Here is a 17,081-nt window from a genome sequence, read left to right as displayed (position 1 = left end):
TGTTTCCACTTTTGGGACATTATGAATAATGCTTCCCTGAATATTTGTATGCACATTTTTATGTGGACACATGTATTCAAATCTTAGTCAATTACCTTTAAGTGTAATTGCTGGGTCATGTGGAAACTCTATTTATCACTTTTAGGAACACCCAAACCGCTTTCTAAACAGCTAAACATTCCCTCTGGCAATGTATGGGAGCTCTCATTACTTCTTAATGTTGACAGAAAAATATGCATAAGCATATTTGTTAAAGGGCTAATGGTAAAGCTAGACAAACTAGAAACAGGTAAATGAGTTCCAAATCATAATTTAAAGTGAATAAAGAATAGTCTAACAATTAAAGGTCTTCTGAAAAGAAAATACACAACGGGTGCCTGGCTGGCTCAATTGACAAAGCATGCAACTCTTGATTTCATGATTGTGAGTTTAAGCCCCATATTGGATATACAGATTATTTAAAAACAAATACTTTTTTAAAAAAGCAGAAAATACATGAATTGCTAAATTCTTGCATATTTTCAAGGTTCAGTGAACTGTACCATGGTGGCCATGAGTTCAGAACATCGTATATTCCCCATTCCAGAGACAGGACCTTATTTCCACTACCTTGCCACTCATGAGATGTGGACACATCACATGTTTGACCACAAAAGTGTGAGCAGAAGTTATGTGTGTCATTGCCGGGCAGAAGATTTAAGGACTAAGATTTACCATGGACTCTTGCACCCTGCCACAGAAACCATCCACACTGCAGATGGCACATTCCTGTTGGTCTGGAGAAAGAAGTGACAATATAGAGACTCAACCACTTATAGACATGTCCCATGAAGAAAAAGAAAAGAAAAATCTGCTTCTTTAAACCATGACTTTCTGGAGTTATGACCATAGCAAAACCTAATCTACCATACAAAATATTAGTATCAGAATTGGGGACATCATGAAGAATTTATAATATGTGGTATAGACTTAGGTGTCAGGCAGCATGCTTATGAGAAAATTATTATTGGAGGCCAAAAAGGTCACAAACTACATAATACAGTAACAAAATATCTTATAAAACCATTGTTTGCCATAACTCAGAAGTCAGATCATATGCTTAATGAACTTATAATTCAAATGGAAGAGGTTAGAAAATGGAACTAGTCTATGATAGTTGTTATAGGTTGCAGTTAGTACATTTTTACGAGAAAAAAAAAAAAGCAACTCAGAAAGGAATTGGCCAATTTTCAAGTAGGAGTGAAAGGAAATAGAATCTAAAAAGTCATGGATTTGCAGAGTTGGAAAAGTCATGGATTTTCTCAATTCCAAATGGTAGAAGATAAAGCTGTGGTGGCCTCTGATGAGCTCTACCACTGAGTTCAGGAAGCCTTCAAAGACAAGGTGACTTCCAAGCCTCATTTTGAAATATAATCAGTAATATATCAAGTTATAAAAGCAGTGAAAACTGCTCCAGACAGAAAGAACCAATGGACAAAAGAAAATATTTGTAAAGCAACTTGGGGGTGTTTGGGGAAATACAAATAGTATTGCATCACAAGTTTCCAAACTCTCCAAAGCAGAGGATACCTTTCTTCAAGCTTAAAATCTAGCTTGATTCTAAAGTGAAAGGAGACTTCTTCCAGTCTCTGTGGATCGCATTTTGAAAATCACTTGAGTAAGTAGTCAGCCTTCAGGGTCCATGTTATCCTGCAATACCAAACCAAGGGAATACAGAATCAGATAGAAGAGTTAGAAGGAAGCCCCTATAGATAAACTGACCAAGCAAAAGGCTCTTTCAACAGTCAAAGCATGAAAGAATGAGGTCCTAAAATTTATGATGGCTCTGAGGACAGCTTGGAAACAATGTATTTCAGAGACATTGAGGAGTGAGAGTAAATAGACTGGACCACTGATTACATGGAATTTGGGAAAAGGATAGAGAGAGGAGAGGATCAAGAATAAGTTCCAGATTTCCAACTTGGGGGGCAGGATGAGTACAGGCACTAGCAACCCAGAAAGAGAACACAAGGGGCCCCTGGATGGCTCAACTGATAGAGCATGACCCTTGATCTTAGGGTTGTGAGTTCAAAACCCACACTGGTACGGAAATTACTTAAAAATAATTTTTTTCTTTTTTCTTCCTTTTTTTTAAATTACTGTTTATTTTTCTATCAACCTTATTTCTATTTTGTTTGCTTTTGTGCAAGAGCTGCTAAGACCATTCAATGATTTATCTACCCATTCAGTGGCCTAAGCAGTGGGAGCTGCAGACCAGTCTTCAATGGCCAGCTGAGCCTTCTAGTCTTCAGTAGAGAACTGCTAAATAGGCACGGGGCGAGGGGGCACCTGAACGCCTTCAGACCATTCTGTGAATTCAGGTTGAGTAGCGGTAAACTTGGGAGCTGGAGTAGTCCATTCATCCTGAAATTCCTCCTTGGTCACAGCCTTTTAAGCAGCAGCCTGCTCTTCCTTTTCAATCTCCTCAGGATCTCTGTAGAAGTAGAGAACAGGCACGACCTCCCATGGATGTTCATGGGAAATAGTATCATGCATGCACAGAACTTCCCTGGCCAGCATCCACCACCTCAGACCCACTGAGTGAGCTCCCTTGTTATTGCAAGGGATGGCGACGTCCGCATAGCGCAGAGGAGAGTCTGTGTTACACAGAAAAATGGTAGGCAGGTTAACATAAGAAGCCTCTGTAAGAGGCTGGTGGTCAGCCCTGGGATCAGCAACCACCAGAAGTCTGGGCTCCCAGAAGGCTGCTTGGATCTGGTTCGTGAAGGTTCCAGGAGTGAAGAGGCCAGCAATAGGAGTGGCTCCAGTAACAGCAGCAAACTTTAGCTCAGTTTGCTGGCCAGTATTCCTGGATGATATGACACTGACATCAGCTGGGTTTACAAGGGCAATAATGACCCAAGCTGCCAGCAGAAGCTTCTCCCAGGTTCTCTTCAGATTTATGATGTAGATACCATCACTTTTGCGTTTGTAGATACACTGTTCCATTCGGAAGTCAAGGTTAGGGCCACCTAAGTGGGTTCCTGCTGTAAGAAATTTGAGGATATCCTTCTTCATTTGCAGAACATCAAGGGCTCCAGACACTGTGAAAGTTTCCCTTTAAGTTATGATGGGAACACAAAACAACATTGTATTGACCCCTCCCTGGGTAGTGTGGAAAGAAAAATAGGATCTTAAACAAACAAACAACAACAACAATAAAAAGGATAGGATGCTTGGGTGGCTCAGTCCGTTAAGCATCTGCCTTCAGCTCAGGTCATGATCCCAGGGTCCTGGGATGGAGTCCGCATTGGGTTCCCTGCTCAATGGGAGCCTGCTTCTCCCCTCTTTGGCTCCTGTCCCCTGCTCATGCTCTCTTTCACTATCTCTCTTTCAAATAAGTAATCTTAAAATTTGTTAACTAATTTTTTTAAAGATAAGAATACAAGATAAACAAAGATGGCAATCAGCAGCAAAAGGCTTGAGTTTATTTGCAAACATGCTGAGTTTGGAATATCTGCATGATAGCCAGTTTTAAGTGTCCAATGGAAATTTAACACACAAGTAAGTAGTTGGGAACTCTAGGAAATGCCAAATGTGGAACACTGCTTAAACGCCTAAAGAAAATATTAAGTATCACAATCCCATCCCCCACCTTCGGAAAAACAACATATCCCCACAACCAAGAGCCAGCCCCATTCCATTCTTTCTGCCCACAGAAGGGGACCCAGTGTGTTTGTATCCACAGTGGGCCAATGTTTCACTCAAGCAGCAGAAGACAGTCTGTCATCTTCTGTGAAGGAGAGAGGGAAGTTGTTTTCATTATTTCTCCCTTTATTCCTGCCTCAGACCTCCTTCTATTCAGTAAGTAAATCAGCAGTAAGTAAACCAAGGTTGTGTTTGCTCCTGTTAGACAGAGCTCTATCTCAAGGATGGTTAGATACCGATTGTGAAGAAATCAGAAGGTGAGGCAGGGTGTTTAATGATTTCAAGCTTATTATTGAGATAGACCCCACAGTTACTCCTCTGAGTCAAACAGCATGATGAACAAATATCCTTAAACAATTTCATTCAAATTACCAGTTGCTGAGAAAATAAAACTATAACTCCTAATCTTTATTGGTCCAAGGGAGAAACATTAAATGATTATAGAATGGTGTGCTTCTATGGGGTCAGGTTTCCTGGGAAACGGGCTCTGAGAACGTGTGCAGGATTTTCAATGCAAGGGTTCTTAGGAGCCTGTGAAAGGGAGGGACTCTAGAAGGGGCAGAGGGAGCAAGTGCACTGTAATGCCTCAGTACACTCCACCTCTAAGGCAAGAAACCTGGGATTTTTTAGCCACCTATGGACCAGTCCCTGGGTGCAAGTAGCCCCCAGGAAGCAGGTATGACTTAGACATGTCAATTTCCCAGCAGCTGTTCACCTGAAAAAATGATCATGGTGTCTTTGGGGAAAAAGAGTGCATGTCATTACCATATACCCTTGCCATGGTGTCATAGGGTCCTTTCTTGTGGGTACTCAGCTTCTCTTCGAGCCAGTGGGGTTCAGTTTCAAATTTCTGGAAACACTAGCTAAAATGTATAGCTGAAGATAAGTTTTTTTACTGAGTACTTTGCCTCTGAGAATAGATATACTATTTTTAAGAACATCGTGGTTTGTTTGTTTTGTTTTGTTTTCCAGAGCAATCTCAACATAGAGAATGAAAACTGATGACCTTACATTCAATACAAGAATTCTTTTTATATGTTCTAAGCCAAGAAAAAGAAATCTGTATATCACATGTGCATGCCTGCTAAAGTGTGAGTATGTGTGTGTACGTGCATGTGTGTTAATTTTGTCCTAATTAAAAATAAGGAGTGTTCCTTTATGGCACCCCTTAGTTGTTTTCTTTTAAGATTTTATTTATTTATTTGACAATAAGATTTTATTTATTTATTTATTTGAGAAAGAACAAGCACAACAGAGGGAGAGGGAGAACCAGACTCCTGGCTGAGCAAGGAGCCAGATGGAGGACTCAGTCCCAGGATTCTGGGATCATAACCTGAGTCAAAGGCAAACAACCCACTGAGCCACCCAGGCACCCTTATAGTACTCCTGTTGAATTCCAGCTTATTTGTCACACTAAACAAACTTCATTCGCTTCTTGCTCACTTCTTTTCCCCCTTAATCATTCTGGACCCCAATTTCTATTTGAGTCAACTGACACCCATGTATATGTGCACAATGTATCACTCAGCAGACATGACTTTTTCCAAGATAGACACCCTTAATATTTGCCAGTGTTCTCCATAGGATGTACAACAATAATGCAAGGAAAGCCAGAATTGTAAGTGATGAATTACAAATGTGATTTAAATTATGTAATAGGATTACCACATTAAATGCAAGAGTCCCAGTTACAATTGAATTTCAGAACAACTATGTAACTATAGTTTATATATGTATTAGTGTAAGTATGTCCTGTGCAATATTGAGACATACACTAAAAATTATTTGTTATTAATATAAATTCAAATTTACTGGGTACTTTGTATATGTTTGTTTGTTTTGCTAACTCCGACAAGCCTACTATACACAATTAGTAGACATTACTCCTCCACATTTCTTAATTTTACTTCTGCCCTTCAATCTTATCTGTCATTGAAATCCACATTGCCTTTCCTCCTTGCAGATAAGCATTAGGATCATGGAAAATGCTGAAGATAACAGACAAGCGGGCACATCTCTCCCGTTTACATCACGGAAAAAGTTGGAACCAAACTGCCTTCTCATCGTAAAAACACACTCAAGTTTGTTCAGAAGTTTAAACATTCTTGGCAGAATTTTAACTATCACACACCGATATACAAAACCAGGTTTTTTTATGATCCACTTTTCATGGCACACCCTAAAAAGAATCATCCCAAAGCTATGCCTTTATATAATTCACAGTTTTTGCTACATTTTCAAAAATGCTAGGACTTAAACAATAACTGTTGATGACTGCTCTCATGTCTTTGGGTCAACTGGTCACTTCTGGCGTCTGCTCCAGACTCCGTCAAGCTTGGCTATGCTTCCCTGGGCAGCTGCTAACATCAGGCTGCTCAGTGTGGAAGTGGTTGTGCCAGGGAGTGTCACTTTTCCAGAAGCAGGTAGGCCATTGGCAGAGCGCAGGTGATGGAGACCTCTGCCTCCCATTATCCATTAGACTAGCTCAGGCTTGGCAGGGATCCAAGAGAGAAGCAGGCAAGGCTCCGTGAGGCCTTAGGGTCAAAACTAACACGCCTTTACTTTCACGGCATTCTGCTAGCCAACACATGTAAAAAGCCAAACCAGATTCACAGAGGGGGAAATGGAGTCCATTTCCATTCGGGATGGCCTGCAAAGGACATGGATACTGGAAGTGCTAGAGAACTGGATTTATTTTTCTAATCAATCTGCCCATCTTTAAATACATTATTTGAGGGCAAATAATTATCTGGGTGGCTCAGTTGGTGAAGGGTCTGATTTTGGCTGAGGTCATGATCCCAGGGTCCTAGGATCAAGCCCTACAATGGGCTCCCCTCTTACCACGGGGGTCTGCTTCTCCCTCTCCCTCTGCCCCTACATATGCACGCTCCCTCTCTCTCTCTAAAATAAATAAATAAAATCTAAAAAATAAATAATAAAACTAACTAAATAAATACATTACTTAATATGCAGACATTTTGTGAGGTAGCAAAAACTTGCTTAGGGAAAAAAGCCATGGGTTGACTTACCTGGTACCTGGTCCAGAATAGCTACCTGTCATTGTCACTTCAACATCAGAACAACCTCCTGTGCAAAACTAAATTGCTCCAACCACCTTTGTTAACTAGGTGATCCTTCGTGACTTCCTGCATTTCAGAGCTTGTGTGTTTATTAATAATGAAGGTGAAAGACAAAGTTCTTTCTTCATACCACCATCATATTCAATTGAACATCTACCAATTGCGTCACATTCACCCAGCATTTCAAAGGAACCATATCAATGCAATTTTCATGGGTATTATTGGAAGTTCAGCTTTATTAGAAGCCATCAAAGTACCAGTGTGTAATATTTTGATGCATAATATTAAACATCTCATACAGTTGCCCTTAAATTCCATACTTTTCTCTAATTTTTTATTGTTTTAACCCAATTGTTCATTTCCTATGTGAAACCACTTAAATTTTTTACTTTGTCCTTGCTTCACTAGCCAATGTATCTCTGCAGAGAGCACACCAAGGGTTTTGCTCTCTCACCTTCAACCACAGGCACAAAAGCAAATTCAGGTTGTAAAACATTATGAAGTGAATGATACTGTTGGGTCCATTATCAAAGGAACGAGACTGAGACAAGATGAAAGTTATTTAAAACTTTATTTTGTGCCAAGCTTTAGAAGTCAGACTAATTGGCCAGGTGAACGAGACTGAAACAAAGTTAAAGTTATGTAAAGCTTTATACTACGCCAAGCATTAGAAGTCAGACTGACCAGCCAGGGCCGTCTCCAAAGAGATTGACCACCCCCAGCTGACCCGACTGACTGACCAGTCAGGGCCGCCTCCATAGAGACCCCTCCCAATCTTACAGGCTACATTTTATTGCGTAAAACTGCAACCCATATCTTGGTATCTCAACCCACTGGGTTTGTGTGTCTCTTGCTGATTGGCTAGTTTCATCTTGTCTGGTGACTAGTTATTCAAGAATACCCTATACCAGGAACTGTTACAAACAGTACTTTCTGGGAAGGTTTAGTCTATTAACATATTCAGTGTGAATAATAAGATGGTCGTCCTTCCCAAGATGGAGTCATTTTGGTTTGGGCGGACCTTCTCACTGTTACAAATAGTACTTCATACTGATTAGATGTCTCCATCGGGCCTGACTCATCCTTGTATTCTGGGCTCTGTTATCAGGAACTAGCCTGATAATATTTTACTGGTTTCCTGGACATGCTTCTAAGTAAGTTTCTCTGGCGGGAGAGTCAATTTAAGTTTACTGCACAAACAACAAACTGGCTATTTTTTTCCTTTTTTCTTTCTTTTGAACGTAACAGTATTCATTGTTTTTGCACCACACCCAGTGCTCCATGCAATCTGTGCCCTCTATAATACCCACCACCTGGTTCCCCCAACCTCCCACCCCCCACCCCTTCAAAACCCTCAGATTGTTTTTCAGAGTCCATAGTCTCTCATGGTTCCCCTCCCCTTCCAATTTCCCCCAACTCCCTTCTCCTCTCCATCTCCCCTTGTCCTTCATGCTATTTGTTATGCTCCACAAAGAAGTGAAACCATATGATAATTGACTCTCTCTGCTTAATTTATTTCACTCAGCATAATCTCTTCCAGTGCCATCCATGTTGCTACAAAAGTTGGGTATTCATCCTTTTTGATAGAGGCATAATACTCCATAGTGTATATGGACCACATCTTCCTTATCTATTCATCCTTTGAAGGGCATCTTGGTTCTTTGCACAGTTTGGTGACCGTGGCCATTGCTGCTATAAACATTGGGATACAGATGGCCCTTCTTTTCACTCCATCTGTATCTTTGGGGTAAATACCCAGGAGTGCAATTGCAGGGTCATAGGGAAGCTCTATTTTTAATTTCTTAAGGAATCTCTTTCCAAAGTGGAAATACTGTTTTCCAAAGTGGATGTACCAACTTGTATTCCCACCAACAGTGTAAGAGGGTTCCCCTTTCTCCACATCCCCTCCAACACATGTTGTTTCCTGTCTTGCTAATTTTGGCCATTCTAACTGGTGTAAGGTGGTATCTCAATGTGGTTTTAATTTGAATCTCCCTGATGGCTAGTGATGATGAACATTTTTTCATGTGTCTGATAGCCACAAAATGGCTATTTACCAGAGATGGAGTCGCTCTAGCTAAATAGGTCCTTACAGTACTCCTTAAAATGGCTACTTTAATGCTCCGTGATTTTCACCTCTATTTAAAAAAAAAGAAAGAAAGAAAGAAAGAAACTTTAGGAAGAATCCACAAATTCAGTACACAAGGAATAGTACTTCTAAGTAGTACGAGAACAGACTCATTTGGTCTTCATCATCTCAGACCACTTCCATCTTCCCCACTTCATCTTACTTAGTGTGTCTTGTCTTAGTTACAAAAAAAAAAAAAAAAAAACCTCGAAATACTTGTTCCAATGTCAGCAAATTAGGATTAAAATTAAATAAAACAAATTTCACTTAGTTACACTGACTCTGGTTTGGTTTTAAATTACAATGATTGTGGCTAATGTTTTGGTGGATTAAGCATGGCAGTGTAGGAGTCAGCAGCTCGGCTCTCCAAGACCCTGAAGATGCAGGCATACCTGATCCTCACGGTGCCCTACAAAACACTGAATAAACGCCTTCAAACTGCTCAAAAACACATAGTCCCGGAGATGAGCCACATCCTTATGGTGGTGGCTGAGCTGGCAAAGGTCTTGAGCGGCTGCCCACTGGGGACTCTATGGTCAGCCTACTGGATGGCACATGGGAGAAGCTTAGTCCTCAAGAGAAAGGTGGTGGAGTCCATTCAGGTGAAGGTTGAGAGCACCAAGCTATGCAAACGCAGAGTTGAGCAATTCAAGGAGTAACAGCAACCAGCCCGTGGCAGCCGCTATGGAAGGGGAAGCGCCCTGACGGCACGATGGTGGAGCGCCTGTTGTGCTGAGGCTACTACGACGCTGGAAGCTTGTACCCAGAGTGGCGTGAAGAGCTCCCTGGAGTTCAGCCTAAATATTCAGGAGTTGTTTGAACTCATCTGACAGAACTAGAGACTGGACGCCACGAGGCATGGTCAGGCTGAAGGGAGCCAGCTGGCCAAGGTGCAGCAGGTCATGGGCATGCTTATCTTCCCGCCAGACAGCCACCTCTTGGCCCTACATGGACCAGCCGGTGGTGGATGCTGAGCCAGCAGTTCCTGCACAACTACTGGCTGCACCAGCTGGGGAAAACTCTGTGTTCACCCTCACTTTGTAGGCAAGCTTCTTGGTGATAAAGACATCACAGTGCTCCAAGGAGGACCCCAGCTCCAAGAACCCTGACTGGTCTGAGTGCGGCCACTCCCTGAATTAGCAGCGCAGCCCCTGCCCATGGCCCACTGCACCAATTCCTGCCTGCTCTGCAAGAGTTCGGGACGCGATGATGGAGAACCACCTGGCCCTGAGGTGGCAACCTGAGGCTGCCTAACGGCTACAGCTATGGCTACAACTCTCATGCCATCTGTCAAGATGACAAAGACATTTGTCCGAGAACCAAAGAAGCCTTTCACTTCTCACTAGCCTGAAGGTGTACATCCTTAGGCGGAGCGGTCCCACGTGCCCCAGCCCGTGCCCCAGCCCTTGCCCCCGCCCCCGTCCGCCTGCGTTTCTGTTTCTGGTGACCAAAGATCAGTGAACGACAATAGCGCTCCCTCCCGTGGTGCCTGAGCGGGGAGGGGTGGCGCCGCAGTCTAGACTAGCCCACGGTGGTGGAGACGCTCCCGGGGGCTACGCGCTCTCCCAGAGCCCTCCGCGTGGGTGCGGCTTAGGGTGTGCTACGTGCAACATCCCGGCCTATTTTCTGCTTGAGAAGGTATTCACGTGGAAATCCACGGGACCAGGTTCTGCAGAGTCCTTTCCTTTGGCTCCACAACTGCAGATCGAATGCTGTTCCTTGCAGAAACTAGTGACTCAGTTGAAGTAACCACCGATTACTTTTCAAATCAAATGAATCATTGTAATTTACACAAAACCACACGGTAGAGGCTTGTATTTAGCACTTATTTTTGCATGTTGGTGTCGATTAGCTAATAAACTGTAAACGTAAAGCATGTTAATTAAAGGGTTTTCTATTTCTTAAAAAAAATCATAATAACTGTAAAAAAAAAAAGATATTATGGATGAAATACTTCCATTTTCTCGGATGCATAAGCATGAGTTGTAGTTGAAAAATCACCCTTAAAGTTTGCACATTGTAACATGGTCCCTATGCATATGGCTAGTCTACAGCTCACAAGGCAAACAACTCATCCCCAACTCCTGAACTGGTCCATATCTGCTCACTAACAAACAATCCCCTGATGACACATAGTGTTGTTGTGTGTCACATTTCTATAAAAATTTCTAAATATATATTCCTCATTTCTATGCTTATAACCGTACTTGGAGTAACAAAGAGTTAACAGATTTTGAGTAGAACTTGACAGATGAGGTTTTGAAACTCTAATTTATATGAACTGCTTTGTAAATACCTTAGCAGGTCCCTTTGCTGCAGGACTTCTGTCTTTACCATATTAACAAACACTGGGAATTTGCAAGAGAAAAATAGAGTGTGCAGCATCTCTCACTTTTCAGCATCTCTCACATTTATTCAACCCTAGAATTTTATTTTCCACTGAACATCTCACACTAAGTCTTCTGTGCAACAGATACTGGGAAGGAAACACGTAATCATGTTCAACACAGACATGGAATCCAGAGGGCTTTCCTCACTGCTGCTCTCTCCAGGCAAGCCAACTTAGTTCCAAAAGATAAAATGGAAACAAGCTACTGCCACTGAGGGTCTCAAAATTGATTACAAGTTTGTCTGACTTTCATTTGTGTGTTCAATCCAGCCAGTCATGTATAAAAACAAAGCTGGTCTCTCCATTTGTGAGTGGGATGGATTTTTTTTTTTTTTCTGGTTGCTTGAATTATGTATTCCCTCCTTGGTGATCCCAACAAAGTCACATAACTTAATTTTCCCTGTCTATGATACGCCACTTATACCAGCTTAGTTTTGGCTGTGTCACCTGATTAAATTGAACATCCTTGCTGTCTCTCTACACATTATAGCAATGGGTAAACACATGAAAGCCCCTTTCACAAACAGACTTATGTATAAAAAGCAATGTCCTTAATAAGAACTATTACATTTAATACAATAAAAAGCAATGAGAATCCTCAATATTATTAGTGAAGGAGCAGAAGCCAAACTGAGGACAAAGCATAAGCTGACATCCCACAAACCCCTCCCTCACTCTTGGGTGGGATATGTGTGACATTTCCTCCAGGAAGCTTCCAACTACCTTAATGCCTTGCTAGAAGGAAAAACAACATTAACTTGAAAATGGCAAGGGCTCTAGATAATCCTGCCATTCTTCTTTAACATATGAAAATCCTCTTGCAAACCTTTCTCTTCCTAACCTCCCCCAACTCCTAAATATATAATCAGCCACCCCTCAAAAACCCTGGTGCACTAGCCCTTTCTGCCCTTGGGTCCTGTCCCCGGAGTGCTTTAGTGAAACCACCATTTTGCACCAAAGTTGTCTCAAGAATTCTTTGTTGGCCATTGGCTCTGGATCTCATCCAACCAAACCTCACCTATATCCCAAAACTACATCATTATGAAGTCCTTACTTTGCAAATGAGAACAGTAGAACGATGAAGGGCTTTGTGCAGGACCACCAGATGGTTGTTAGCAGAACTGAGCCTGAATCCTGGAGCTCAAGTATCTTGAAGTCTCAAAGAGCTGTCTCAAAGATCTATAATGATTTATAGCAATATATAATAATCATTTGACATTTCCAAGTGGGTCACATTTTGTATCCTATGTACTTTCTTCCTTCTGACAGTTTCCAGGTACTTGATAATTATTTAATAAAGTTTGATAATATTTAACAAAATATCCTACAGCTTGACAACATTTTCTTAATAAAGGACTAGTTTCCAATTTATATTGCTATTGTTTACTTATTTAATGTAAGTTGTCCACTGTTGGGGCATCAGTCCCACAAAATAAAAAATCTCTTGGACATAGATGTTGCAATATGGGGTTTCATTCACTTCATCTTTTCATTCGTTTATTCAGTCAGTCATCATTGAACTGAAATCAACAAATCTAATCAACATTTTGAAGGCCTATAGTATACCTGGTGTAAGAGACACAACCAGATTTGTAAAAGGCATAATCCCATCACAAAGAATATCACAGTTTAGTTGGAAGACAGGTATATGGTGGGGAGGGGAGCCAGGGGACCCTGAGCCCAGCATGGGTGCCAGGTGACTAGAGTGTCAGAGAACATTTCATGCAAGAGTATCATCTGAAATGAGTCTCAAAGGCTGTAGGAGGCATTTCATCATGCAAAAAGCAAAGGAAAAGACAATGCACACAGAGGAGACTACAGGGCATAGTCACAAGAGAAGACCCAACAGGCACCCACTTGTGGGAACTACAAGAAAAATCTACGTTGCTGACATAAAAGGCAAAACCAAGGCAAATTCATGAGCCAGTCCACAAACGGCAAGGGTCTTGGGCACCATGAGGGCTTAATTCTAGGTCAGAGATACCCAGCCTCTGTGCTGGTGTTATCCGGGGCTGAATGATTGTTGTCAGGACCATCTTATGATTATAGGATGTTTAACAATATCCCTGGGTTCTCCCCACAAGATGCTTATAGCAACAGTTCCTCTAAAAATGTCTCTAGACACTGCCAAGTATCTCTTTGGGGAGGAGAGAAGGAAAATCACCACTAGTCGAGGATTACTATTCTAGGCAAAAGAGAGCCATTCCAATGTTTTCTGTGAGGGGTGACAAGGTCAGATTTGCCTGAGACTGGGGCAGAAAGCATTGGCAGGGTTTGTGGCAGCCATCCTGAGGGCTCTGGGTCAATTCAGAGTATGGGGTGGGTAGCATCACCCAGAGTAATGTCTGAGGACAATTAGAAGTGAAAATAGAAGAGAGTCACGTTGAGGGAAAGTTGGGTTTAGTAGGCAAAGATAGTAAGTTCCTTTGGGATCATGTCCCATTTGAGGTGTGAATGTGATGTTTAACTGACCATGGAAATTTTCACTATGAACCATGAGGAAAGAGTATAAGCCAGAAGTTTCTATTTGGGCATGTAGACAGTCTCTGAAACCCTAAAAAGTGACTAGAACTTCCTCAGAAAAGGGTTTAGGATAAGAAGCAGGATAGGGAGACTTTGCTCTGAGAGAGAGAGTAAGAAAGGGCACAGACAGAGACAGTCAGAGAGAGCAAGAAGCGCTTGCTATCTCGGAGGCCACTGACATAGTGTCTGGGAAGATCTAACTAGCAACCCAGGGAAGGCGGTAAAGCGTTCAGAAGAATGAGTGAATTGATTAGAATGGCTAGAGGAGGAATATGGTGAGCATGGCTTTTCTTCCCAGCTCTACCTTCCTCAACAAGATAGCTAGAGCCAAGACTGTTAACTTCCCAGGATTTCTAGAATCCAAATGCCTAGGTATATTAACTAGTATTATCAATATTATTGTTTTTATTTGTCTTATTACCTGGTGTCCAAACCTGTTTTTTTTTTTTCTATCAACTTGCCTATTCATAGTTTTATCACTGTGCTTCCTCTTCTCAGCACCATGACCCAGCATCCCTTTTAATCTCTCTCTTCTCAAGAGGAGGAGGGGAGTGAGTTTTCAGTCCAGGAGATAATTTTTGCCCAGTCTCTCAAATCAGCTTCTTCTTTTGCATTGCCAAGGTTGCTGCCCCCCCCCCCAAAAATCATCTATAGATCTTTTGTGGGCACAAGACAAAACCTAACCACCTCATCCTGGCATCCAAGACCCTCATTCATATAACTATCACCAGTCCTGTTTCCAACTAATTCTTACACCTAGCTTGTGTTCGTGGTTCCATGGTCCAGGGAAAGAAACACCCTGGGGATAACAATGCAGAAGTTAGGTTCTGTCAAATGAGAAGTGAGTGAATTTCCCTCCCTTTGTATATGGTCCATGCCTCAAAGAGTCTCAAGTGACTTGGGATGTTCCCAGAAGGTAAATGTGATATTATAACTTATAATAAGCAATATATGTATGCTCCTTGTCCTGTTCCTAGAAAAAAGTCTTCCTGGGAATTTCCAAGGGTTAAGCACCATATAAGTATACTTTTTTATGTGGGGGAAAATAAAAAGACTTTTGAAAAGCTACTAGTTTCCCTAAGGATGGGAGCTATTTACCAGAGGCATCAACCATGTGATTAGGAAGTTAGAACCTTTAGTCCCACCCGTCCAACCTCAGGGAGGGGAGAGAGATGGAGATTAATAGTGAATGGTCAATAATTTAATCAGTTGAGTATATGTAATAAAAACCCAGAAAGAATGGTGTTAGGGAGCTTCTGGGTTTGTGAATATGTGGAAGTGCTTGGAGAGTGGAAGCTCTGTGTGCCTTCCCCATATTTTACCTTGTGCATCTCTTCCTTCTGTCTATGCCTGAGTTATATCCTTTTATAATAAACAGTAATCTAGTAAGTAAAAATGTCTCTCTAAACTCTGTGAGCCACTCCACAAATTGGTCAAGGCCAAGGAGAGAGTCATGGGAACCTCTGATTTATAGTGGATCAGTCAGAAGCACAGGTGGTAATCTGGACCTGCAACTGTCATCGAAGGAAGCGGCAGTGTCACGGGACTGAGCCTTTCACTTGTGAGAGCTGATGTTCTCTCCAGGTAGACAGTTTCAGAACTGGGTTAAATCGTAGGAATGCCAGCCAGGGGCAAAGAATTGCTTGATGGTGTGGGGAAACTCCCAGCTCCACATCAGAACTGGTGATCAGAATTATAGATTTCACCTCAATTTCCAGGCCATTCCAGATTGGACCCTCACAGAAATCAGGGAAGATGGGTCTCAAAGGACAGTGGATTAAACCAGTTAGAATGGCCAAAATTAGCAAGACAGGAAACAACATGTGTTGGAGGGGATGTGGAGAAAGGCGAACCCTCTTACACTGTTGGTGGGAATGCAAGTTGGTGCAGCCTCTTTGGAGAATAGTGTGGAGATTCCCCAAGAAATTAAAAATAGAACTTCCCTATGACCCTGCAATTGCACTACTGGGTATTTGTCCCAAAGATACAGATGTAGTGAAAAGAAGGGCCATCTGTACCCCAATGTTTATAGCAGCAATGGCCACGGTCTCCAAACTGTGGAAAGAACCAAGATGCCCTTCAATGGATGATGGGTAAGGAAGATATGGTCCATATAAACCATGGAGTATTATGCCTCCATCAGAAAGGATGAATACCCAACTTTTGTAGCAACATGGACAGGACTGGAAGAGATTATGCTGAGTGAAATAAGTCAAGCAGAGAGAGTCAATTATCATATGGTTTCACTTATTTGTGGAGCATAACAAATATCATGGAGGACATGGGGAGTTAGAGAGGAGAAGGGAGTTGGGGGGAATTGGAAGGGGAGGTGAATCATGAGAGACTATGGACTCTGAAAAACAATCTGAGGGGTTGGAAGTGGCGGGGTGGGGTGGGAGGTTTGGGGAACCAGCTGGTGGGTATTGGAGAGGGCACAGATTGCATGGAGCACTGGGTGTGGTGCAAAAATAATGAATACTGTTATGCTGAAAATAAATTAATTAATTAATTTTTTAAAAATGGACAATGAAACCCCAGAATCAACCTGAGCACGCTGGATCTTTGGCATAGTTGGTGACAAAGACCAAAGATAAAGGGTGGGCTGGGGATATTGTTGGATCACCATATCCCAGGGCAAGATTGATTTACCTGCTACCTCACAGGGTCTGCTTTGGATGTGAGATAGGGCTGCATGTGAAAGTGGGGCAGCAGGTGGCATTCTACTGGCTTTGAAGGAGGAAAGTTCTGTCTTAAGAGACTTCTGGCAATTGTCCATGGTCAGTCTTATAATCAGTCAGTCCAGGCCATGGCCCAGCCCTGCCATCTCTGTTCACCAGCCTAGCCCAGAGGAAAAGGTGCTCAAGCCATAGTTGTATGACATGTATCCATTCTTTTTCCCTTAGCTCAATTTTTCCATCACTGTCTCTGTAAAATAGCCCCCACATGGCAGAGCGCTTTCCATCAAAGTTCCTTTTTAAGATGCCAGTCACCGTGCAAACTTTTAATGATAGAAAGCCATGCACAAGGTGAATTTTTATGCCTTTTCATTCAAAGGCAGAGCTATGGGTGAACTCAGTCAGTAAAAGGTTTATGGCAAGAAAAAAAGAAATTTGAAATTCTCAGAAGCTACAAGACCAGACCTCCCAGAAAACTGAATTGCCTTTGTCAAAAAGCTAAACCCATGACTCCATACAAATATAGAACAGACATGTGTCAAAGCTTTATTCACCCAATGGTGATATGTCCAGCAGGACAGCAAAACTGGTTCAAAGAG

General features: G+C 42.1%; 2 pseudogenes; one reads left to right on the top strand and one right to left on the bottom strand.

Moving 5' to 3' along the window:
- Positions 1–696: 696 nt before the first annotated feature.
- LOC101677014 lies at positions 697–6,748 on the bottom strand (annotated as a pseudogene).
- Positions 6,749–9,230: 2,482 nt separating this feature from the next.
- On the top strand, positions 9,231–10,246 carry LOC101677310 (annotated as a pseudogene).
- The last annotated feature ends 6,835 nt before the right edge of the window (positions 10,247–17,081 follow it).

Source organism: Mustela putorius, unplaced genomic scaffold (assembly GCF_011764305.1).
Source record: "Mustela putorius furo isolate JIRA1106 unplaced genomic scaffold, ASM1176430v1.1 tig00003972_pilon_pilon_pilon, whole genome shotgun sequence".
Lineage (NCBI taxonomy): Eukaryota > Metazoa > Chordata > Mammalia > Carnivora > Mustelidae > Mustela > Mustela putorius.
This window is presented reverse-complemented; position numbering and strand designations above follow the sequence as displayed.